This window comes from Bidens hawaiensis, unplaced genomic scaffold, assembly GCF_021521415.1.
Source record: "Bidens hawaiensis isolate Kalapana, Puna unplaced genomic scaffold, B.hawaiensis_p1.1 tig00037600_1, whole genome shotgun sequence".
NCBI lineage: Eukaryota > Viridiplantae > Streptophyta > Magnoliopsida > Asterales > Asteraceae > Bidens > Bidens hawaiensis.
In genome coordinates this window covers 111,772-122,544 of record NW_027505491.1, presented here as the reverse complement: position 1 = coordinate 122,544, position 10,773 = coordinate 111,772, and the positions used below count along the sequence as shown (strand labels likewise).

The window sequence follows — 10,773 nt, the reverse complement described above, 5'->3', positions numbered from 1 at the left end:
TAAAACTATTAACATTTATAGAATTACTAACACAGCTATAAATTTAACTATAAAGGTTGTAATAAATGAGGTTTTCAAATATTTATAATTATAAAATTTTATTTATCATTATTTATATCTTATGAATCAATAAGATATGCTATTACGTATATTATTAGATTTAACTCTTTTTTATTTTTATTTTAATTTTTTGTTGATTTTTTGTGTATTACACGCTAAAACAATAAAATAACCTCAGGTCTGGTCGAAGGTGTTTAAAAAGCCGCCAATCACATGATTGTCTTGGATTAACTAACTACTCTATCAACTCACGAACGAACTCATGGATCATCATCATCATCATCTCATCTCTCGATCTTCTTGCTTTCTCTAATCTCTCATCAATTCTTCCTCCAAATCCACAGATCTTCACAACCCAGGTTCCAATTTCTCCAATTTTAACTCTTATTAATTAGGGTTTTGCACATTACATTTTAAAGTTACGTTGATTTACCCTCAAAATTAGGGCATATGCAGTTGGAATTTGTATTGTCCTAATGCAATTTGTTGTTTTGTTTCGGGTATTGTTATTTGGGATTCAAAGTATTTGGGTTAAACTATATTTTCACCTATGATAATATCATAAAATATTAATTACTTAAAACTGAAATTGAAATTGAAAATGAAAGTCGATAAGTAGTTCGGTTCGCTTTTAACTTTTAATTATATAGTTGGAATTTGTATTTTCCTAATCTCAATGCATATGAATTCGATTTTTGGTTGTGAAATCTTAGCATGTTAGGGACTTATGCTTCATTTGAACCGCACATTATATAAAGAACAGATTATTGATGGTTTTGCTAAACAGAAAATTACAGTTTGTTGAAACTTATATGAGCGTTAGAGGTCAAACGCCGTATTATTATTATATCTTGCATTAACTAGTTTTCTTCATCTATTTTACTTTTGACCAGCATGTTTGTTTCATATGGTATTATGAACTTTTCATTATCCGTCTAGATATCCTTTTAGCAGGCTCTTTGCAAAAGTGAAAGCAGCCACATAAACGAAAACAGTTCTTGCAGTATTGTTGTTGTTAGAAAACATGCAGAATCATGACGAGATCCCTGTGGAATCTGAAGCAGAGTCCACAGTATTCAACATAGATTATGAAGCTGATGATGATTGGTCCAATTACAAGGATAGTGATGTTATGCAACAACAGTCGGCAATTTTTGAACAAGATGCAGCTAAGTTCCCATTTGTTGGCGATAAGGTAATCGAAAATTAGTTCTTTAAAGTTTTTTCCAGATAATAAATTAAACCCTTTTAAGTGTCGTGTATGTTTACAAATTTCTCTAATTATACTTTGCCAGTTTGCCTTACGTATACCAAATTTTAACTTTTTTATTTATGTCACTACAGGAGCCTCTTTCCTCGTTAGAAGCTGAATATAAGTCTGGAAGCCCTATTTTACTTGAGAAAATCAAGGTTTATTTTTACTTCTCCGTGTTTCGTTTCTTGTTAATCTTTTATTTTTAATAATTAATATTTGGTTTGTATTTTAATGCAGGTGCTGAGTGAAAAATATGGTGCCATCAGACGTACGCGTGGAGATGGGAATTGTTTCTTTAGGAGTTTTATGTTCTCATATCTTGTATGTTCATTTCCTTTTCCTATCTCTTATCTTAATATCTGCATTTAAATGAACGGATTTTCTTGTTCATGTTCATTTGTTAAGCAAATGAACATGCTTGCGTTTGTTTATGTTTTTTCGATTATATGATAAACGGATATAAATGAACAAACATAAACAAACGTAAATGAATGATCATTAACCGGTTTGTTCAATTCGTTGGTCGATAGGTTTTGTTCTAAAATTTGATTGGATGATGGATTGATCCATGGTTGGCAAACTAGTATTGGTAATAAATGAATTTAAATAAAAATGTAAATTAACAAACATTATGGGCGTAAACTAACGTAAACAAACATAAATGAACAAACTGTATGTTCGTGAAAATAAATGAATGAACAAGACATGTGTTCATGTTTGCTCGTTTAACTATATGAACAAATTTTGCGTTCATGTCCGTTCATTTATTAAATAAACGAACATCCTGCTGAACTGTTCACGAACGATTCACTGAAAGTTCGGTTTATTTATAGGCCTGACCGCATCCATTGTTGATGTGAAGATTTATATTTTGGTTTTGTGCATAAAGGAACATATTCTTGAATCACAAGACCAAACTGAGGTTGACTTGTTAAAGCAAATGTTGAAAAGTGCAGAAAGACACTTCAGGAGTTAGGTTATGCTGACTTCACATTTGAAGATTTTTTTTCAGTAAGTATTTTGTTCATAATGAATTTATATTTTTTGATGGATTATAAATTAGTCTGTTTGACATGATCTGAGTTCACCTGTAATTGATCATTTTCTTGACGTATTTGGATTGAGTAAACATTTCTGCTTACACATAGGCTTGTGAACAAACTAAACGAACAAGAACGAAGGATGTTTGTGTTCATTTGTTTACCTTTAACTTTAACCGAACAAGTGGTAGAACACGATCAATTGCATGAACATGGTTTTCTTGTTTGTGTTCGTTTGTTTATAACATGAGCATGTTCATGTTCGTTTATGTTTGTTTATTAAGTGTATAAACAAACAGTCCACAAACGTAAACAAACAAACATAACTGAGCTAAAACTCATTAAAAGTAATGTGTTAGGCCTAAAAAGTTTTAGACTACACTAAAAGTTTTCAATGAATATGTTCACGAGTGTAAAAGAACGTAAACAAACGAACATAAACTAATTTTAAATGAGCGTACGTAAACGAAAACTAATGAAAGGATAAGACATGTGTTCATGTTCATTCATTTAACTAATTGAACAAACTTTTTTATTCATGTTTAACTTTAACCCCACAAACGATCGAACAGATACAATTTAGCGAACAGGTTTATGAATGTAAGCGAGCGAACATAATTGAACATAGAAAATGAATATTTTAAACATAAACGAGCGTTCACGAGTATAAATAAACGAACCATACATGCGTGTCTTCCTCCGTTTAACTAAATAAACAAAATTTTTGTTCATGTTTGTTCGTTTATTAAATAAACAAACTTCCTGCCAAGCGGTCCACAAGCTGTTCACTGAAAGTTGTGTTCATTTACAGAACTACTTGCTCGCACACTATGATTGTGTTAATCAAACAACTAGCTGTTAAGTTACTTAGAAAATGGTATTTTTTTAAAACTTTTACAAATAAAAGCCTGATATAGTTAGATCTTGTCCCAAACAGTTGTTTATCGAGCAGCTGGAAAGTGTTCTTCAAGGGACTGAGGCTGCTATAAGGTTTGCACACTGATTTCTTTTTTTTTTTTTTCAGATTTGTTCAATTATTTAATATATAATTAAAGGGAAACAGAAATGTTTTTATCTGACTATGGGTTAAAGTTTTATAGTGAGCCTGAGATAAAAATAACATCTGTTTTTTTTTTCAGTCATGATGAACTTGTAGCAAGAAGTCGCAATCAGTGTGTATCTGATTACGGTTAGCTTTGGCAATTTGTAATAAAAAGTTATAGCTTTCTTAATATTATTTATTAGCAATTGAATTATGATTTGGCCACTTTGCAGTTGTGATGTTTTTTAGATTCGTTACCTCTGGAGAAATCAAGAAGCGCTCGGAATTCTTTGAACCTTTCGTTCTTGGATTGTCAAATACAACTGTAGAGCAGGTTTGGTTTCACACCTAAAACTCCAATTAATGGTTATTTAATGGCACAATGTCATATATACCCCTGAAAACTTGCATAGTATCACATTTACTCATGGAAAATACTTCAAAATTCATATGTACTCTTTTCATCAAGAATGATTTGGGATTTGACCATTATAGCTTTCTCTTTTTCTTTACATTTCAAACTCTCATATTCTAGTGTAAGTTTTAAAGGAAGGGTATACATGTCATGAATTTGATTATTTGACAATGCGTATACTTGAATTGAGTATACACATTGTATTTGATGAAATCAAAAATTTTGAAATTTTACCCAACAAAAATATCATAATTATCATAATTAAAATTATTTTTTAATTATGGTAATTTTTTATTTCATCTAATACAATGTGTAATTATATGACCTGATACCCTTATTCCTAATCTCATATTCTAATGCAAGTTGTGAGGGAAGGGTATAAATGGTCGTGAATTTAATTATTTGAAAATGTGTATACTCCATATTATGAATTAAGATTATTTGAAAATTTGATTTTTGTTGGTGGGTTAAAATCAGTGATGAATTTTGAAAAGTATGAATTTTTAAAAAAGCATTTGTGATTTTAATTACTTTCCAAATCTCATATTTTAGTGAAAGTTGTGAGGGTAGAAGAGTATAAATGTCATAAATTTAACAATGTATGTTCGATATTATGAAGTTTTGTAGGTTAAACTTTAATATTTCCTATTTCATTAAATACAATTTGCCATATGTCCTTACACTCCAAACTCTCATATTCTAATGCTCGTTTTGAGCGAAGGGTGTAAATTCCATAAATTTTAAAATGTGTATATTTGATATTATGATTTTTTGTTGGGTAAATTTTCATATTTTCTCATTTCATGAAATACAATGTCATATGACCATTATACCCTTCTTTCTCGTTACACTTCAAACTCATATGTCTTAATGCAAGTTTTGAGGGAAGGGTATTAATGTCAAATTTGAAAATGTGTATATTCGATATGATGATTTTTTGTTGGGTAAATATGATACTATACCAAGTTTTGCGGGCGATACCATAGTTGTCAATAGCGAATAGCGGACGGTAGCGACGACCTACTTATACGCTACGTAGCATAGCGTTGAAATAGCGAGTGCTATTTTGTGTTTAGTGATACACTAAAAGAGAATTTCAGAAATATTTTACATGTGTATTTATCAAAAATCAAGTAAATATGTAGAAAATACGTTTTATTTTCAATTATGAAAACCCAAAAAAACCCTAAAAAAGCTCCTTTTTAATAGCAATCCGTAAAAAAATGCATTTCTTGTCAACCTAAATAAAAAAACCCTAAAAATGCTCCCTTTTCAATGTCTATGCATATTTAGAGCATGTTTGGGATTGAGTTTGAAAAATGCTTATTGGCTTATTGGTGTTTTCAAAAAGCCTATAAGTAAAAATGTGTTTGGTAATCACAAATTTTATTTTTTTTTATTTTAGCTTTTTGAAAGTATTAAAAAGCAGTCTTTCTTCCCCGTCGACCACGACGACAGAAACGACGCGAAAAAGCCAGACCCGGAAAGGGGAAGGGCCAGTGGTGGGCATTTGGTAAAGTCGGGCTGATCGGGTGACTTCATTCAAGCGACGGTACAGAAGAACGAAACGAAATGAGAGGCCGGGGGCAGGGAAAAGAGTCGAGTCGATCAGGCTCGACGACCGGGAGAAGCAAAACGAAATCAGTATTTGGCCGAAAAAGAAGCAACGTTATGGATACCATGACCGATCACCATCGACAAAGAAGGATCTTTCTAAATCACTTCGGGTCAGCGGGGCCTTCCATCCCTCGAGAGGATGTGCAGCAGGTTCTCGAGGAAGCCCACGCCCCAGACATATTGGCGGCGCAAAGATATATGATCACGTGATGACCCTGGGGTACTCTATGGAGATAGATTCAGCAACATTTGTTAAGAGGTGCAAGGTTTGTCAACTACAAGGCAACCTCATACATGCTCCAGCCGTGGAGCTCCCTACCCATTTCAAACTTGTGACCTCGATTTCATCGGGAAAATAACCACTCCCTCGAGGGGAAAATGTTTCATTTTAGTAGCAACAGAGTTGTTCACCAAATGGGCAGAAGCAGTTTCACTACGCCGAGACAACTCTCCTTCAAGTTGAGCCAATGCACTTGTAGCTTTCTCGAGCGCTGCTGAAGTCTGGGCGTACTCCTCGAGATGATGGGTGTATAACGAGAATCACAAGGCCGGTCAACAAGGAACAACCTGGCAGAGTGTCCTGAGATAACAAGGCAAAAGTGAGAACGCCCAGTGACGAGAGTGGCGACATACGAGGATCTAACCTCGACCAATGAGAGCGTAGCTGCTCGACCTCAGACATAGGGATTCTCGGACCGGAACAAGGGGATTCGCTCGACCGAAGGGAACGATGCGTAGCGCCATAGGGAGAACCTAGCTTAGTAGAGCCAGTCGCGACCAAGTAGATAGCTCTACGCCTCTGCCGAACGAACGAAGAGCTGCCTAAGTACGGTTAAAGAAAGTGAAAATGATAGGTAAACAAAAGATAGAACAAATGCGACAGAAAGCGTCAGAGCTTCGAAAGCCTGAAATTGAGTGTCCTTGAAATGAGCCTGTCGTATCCTTCAAATAGTAGTGAGGTAGACAACCTCATGTCATGCGTGAAAATAGTAAGGACCTTGCCTACGGGCTCATTGGGACACTCAAGTACGAAGGAATTCTCCACTTCATTAAGGAAGGTTTCAGAGACAGAGGATCAAAGCAAGGGAACGAGGCGACCGGAGGGAGGGTTTGGTATGGTAGTGAGACCAATAGGGAAACATAATAAATAGGGAGTATGTGAAAGATCCATTGACACACGAAGGTAGAAGTCAGGTGTGTATTAAATAGCATAGCTATTGAATTCGCAAAGACTCCTTCCTCTTTTAAGTTAAGTGAGGAACTCGCCTGAGGGAAAGGTACTGCGACCTTCAACTCCCAAGATATATCATATAATATAGCATGTTGCCCTGAAGAAGGATTGGAGTGATTTTCCTTCGGTCCATAAACGCAAGAATCGCGAGACGGCAGACATCGGCCGATGAGGCTAGTAGGGCCCTAGTCCTATAACCATTTAGAAGAGGCAATGATAATTCCTAACTGAGAAGTCACCACGAGCATAACAATCTTATTGGAACTTGAAAGAGAAGTGAATTTGTGAATGCCTAACTGAACGTTCAAGATTGGATTCAGAAGCTGAGGCGACCGGAAGGGAGGCGAGCGAAGTGAGGCCACTTTATAGTCCATAATTTCATAGAGATAAAAGCCTCAAATCCTGGCTTTTTGAAAAAGCTAATAAGCAAATATGCATTTTTCAAACTCAATCCCAAACATGCTCTTATCCCAAAATAAAATAGAAAAATCAAATAAGTACCTATATTTCCTGCGCCATTAGGTTGCTACATCAATTTAGCGGGAAACTGGTGATACGCTACATAACGGGCTATATGGAGCGCTATGAGTGCTATTGACAACTATGGGCGATACCATATATGAAATTATCCCTTATTTTATTGATTTCTTTTAATGTGTAACTCTTACTAAAGTACATTTTTTCAGATGTGGTAGTTTTATTAATTCATGGCTTTTTTAAATGTTGCAATGTCATATATATAGACCCTGTGGTAGTTTTATTAATTCATGACTTTTTTAAATGTTGCAATGTCATATATATATACCCCTGAACAGATGCGTAGTTTTATATTTAGTATTTACACATTTCTTCAAAATTCAAATACAGTTTGCAATATGACTGTTATACCCTTCTCTTCACCTTTAAATTCCAAACACAATCTACTACAAGTTTAGGAAAGGGTATACCGTCATAAATATGCGTATATTTGATTATGATTTTTTGTTGGGTAAACATGACATTATACCAAAATTTGATATTATTTTTTTTCTAATGCATAGCTCTTACGGAAGTACTTTTTTTTAATGTTAGTTTTGCAAGACATCAGTGGAACCAATGGGTGAAGAAAGTGACCATGTACACATAACCGCATTGTGTGATGCACTGGGTGTACCAATTCGTGTTGTATATCTAGACCGTAGCGCATGTGAGAAGGAGGGTGGTGTGAGCGTGAACCATCATGATTTTGTTCCCACGCCCGCAGATGGTGCCACCGCTTCTAGTACTAGCTAGACTGGGTCTGAAACAAGTCCGTTCATTGTCTTGCTATACCGGCCCGGTCACTATGACATACTCTACAAAAAGTGAAAACATCATGTGCTCTGGTAAGCTTGCTACATTTTGTACTTTTTGTTTTTTTATGTAATTGATGTGCTAATTTTGATTACAAAGCCAACATTCTTATAATAATGAAGTAATGATATCAAAAGTAATGACCTCTAAACCATTTTCTCTATTTTTTACATTTTTGAGCAATTTTTTGAGATTACAAAATCTAAATTGTCCGATTTATATGTAAATGAGTCAAAATTGCCACCTCAGGATGTATACGAGTTATTGATTTACTTTTGTTCAATGGGTTTGGAAGTAGGGACTAATACAATAAGCGCATTGTAGGTAACGATTGTGAAGATGGGTGGAAACTGCTAATGCCCAAACGGGAGTGGCTTCAAAAACTTATAACATGTTTCTCCATTTTGTACTTAAATGTGAAATCTTTTGAACATTTTGATTGGATTACACCAGTGATATTGCGTTTTAGACTTAATAATCGTTCGTCATATATGAGTTTCTATTTTTTTGACGATCTCATGGTCAGGCATGCCTTCGTTTTGTAACCATTTTTTTTCTGAAATAGTTTTGTCTGACCATGAAAGTACACAATAAATAGGGCATATAGAAATCCTATTTTCTTATAGGTTGGGAAAATATTTTCAAATTAATTTGTAGTATTTTTCAGATTGCGACTATCGAATTTCTCTTTGGCTCGATCAAGTTGATGCTTTTGAATCCAGAAGTTTATAGTTTTATAACTCACTGTGGTAAGCCTTTTGAACTTGTAACACTTAACATAAATAAATTGGTTTTATTTATAAGTAGGTCTTAGTTCCAAATATTTATATATTACAATTACGGGTGAACTACGCAGTGATGTATTGTACTTTGTGTTAATTGTACATTTGGAGTTGGTTTGGTCGTTGAGGGTTGTACTAATTATTACTTAGCTCCTATTTTATTTTGCTATTGTGAGACACGTGTATTGTAGGCTTGAAGGCTTCTGCCAGCTTAGGTTTTTCTCTGTAAACCTTCTGCCAGCTTAGGTTTTTCTTTTGTAAACGTGTCTTGTTCATCGTTGCTTCAACTCTTCATTAATTTTTCAGCTGGGAGGATGTTCGCCACAGCATCACTGGTGCCACAGCTAGTAGGGGTGTTTATCGGGTCAACCTAGTCGGGTTTCGGGTTAATCGGGTCCGGTTAGTTGGGTTTTCTTTAAGAAATATCTAACCCGCAACCCGACCCTATTCAGGTTCGGGTTAGTCGGGTCGGGTTATCCGGGTTAATCAGGTTAACCATGTTATTTTATAATTTTAAGTTGATTTTTGTGTTTGTAACGTGTAGGTTGCAAAATTTCTCATTCCACACAGTTTTCAATTTCTTTTACAATTAATTATCTTATAATTGCATATACGCATGCCCGTGTTCGTTCCTTTAAACGAACACGAACATTTAATCGAACAAATATTTGTGTTCATGTTCGTTAGTTAAAAAGCGAGTATGTTCATGTTCATGTTCATGTTCATTTATATTCGTTTACTTAAAATCTAAAAGAATAGTTCACGAACATAAATGAACATAATTAAAAAAAGATAAACGAACATGAAGGAACACATATGTAAAAAACATTAACAAACACAAACATACATAAATGGACATAAATGAACAAATTTAATAAAAACAAACAAACAAACAAATATAAAACATATTAGGCTGATATATACCATATAATTTCTTAATGCAAATAATATTTAATAATTTTCTATTAATATGTAAATGAACACGAACGAACGTAAACAAACTTAAATGAACGATCATAAATGAACGTTCATGGACATAGATGAATGAGTGAAACATGTGTTAATGTTTGTTCGTTTAATTAAATGAACCCAACATAAATGAGCTTTCCGGCGAACAGTTCATAAACAAGTAGAATAATAACTTCTCTATAAAACTTACAATATTGAATTTTTAGCGCTTACTTCACATTTTTCATCTTATTTGAAGTAATTTAACCACTAATCGGGTTTTTCGGGTTAACCCGAAACCCGACTTTTTTCCAAAAATGAAGTCGAAACCTGACCCTAGTTAGCTTATTTGGGTTCGGGTCGGGTTAATCAAGTTCGGGTATCTTAGACAATCTCAGCAGGAATGCCTGTCATTCCCGGGATTTGTACCACCGCCCTACACACACAATTAAAAGGTTCCCCGAGTATATAGCCCCTATTCTGAGACAACATTCCCCTAGGCTATGTGACCTTGTTGGAGAACTGGTTCGACTGACTTGGTTTTGTATGCCAATTATCAGTTATGTATGGATCCAGACACATGTATATTCGGTCTGAGTTGCTTTTTATTATCTATTTTGTATAATAACGATTTTGGAGACAATAATCTCATGCAAACATTTACCAGACTCTTTGCAATAAACAACCTGTCTATTACAAGAGTAAAATCAGTTCAAACCATAAAAGGTTAACGTGTTCACCTTGTATTATCAGTTGGTAATATCAGACTCCTTAGCTTTAGTATGCTATTAACCTATATATCATAATCGCTATGTATAAGTACCTAGTTGATATTATTCAGCCGACTTTAAGCCTGTTTCAGTTCAATAGACTCGAGGTCTGATCAGCAGACTTTAAGTCTGATTCAGTTCAGCAGACTCGAGGTTTGACCTAACCTTAATAGAGTTATAGTCGTTTTATGAGAATACTTTGTATTTACATATGACATTTGGAATAGCACGCTTTGGCCTAATAAAGGATATCACATTGGCAAACTTCTCTAGGTAAGTAA

The 10,773-nt window shown here is 34.4% G+C and overlaps 1 pseudogene across 1 annotated transcript; it reads left to right on the top strand.

Moving 5' to 3' along the window:
* Positions 1 to 314: 314 nt before the first annotated feature.
* LOC143613498 (OVARIAN TUMOR DOMAIN-containing deubiquitinating enzyme 1-like) lies at positions 315 to 8,021 on the top strand (annotated as a pseudogene). The gene is made up of 9 exons (XR_013150129.1): positions 315 to 419; positions 1,012 to 1,255; positions 1,405 to 1,470; positions 1,553 to 1,636; positions 2,205 to 2,326; positions 3,293 to 3,345; positions 3,495 to 3,544; positions 3,631 to 3,731; positions 7,732 to 8,021. The product of XR_013150129.1 is annotated as an OVARIAN TUMOR DOMAIN-containing deubiquitinating enzyme 1-like (transcript).
* Positions 8,022 to 10,773: the final 2,752 nt, after the last annotated feature.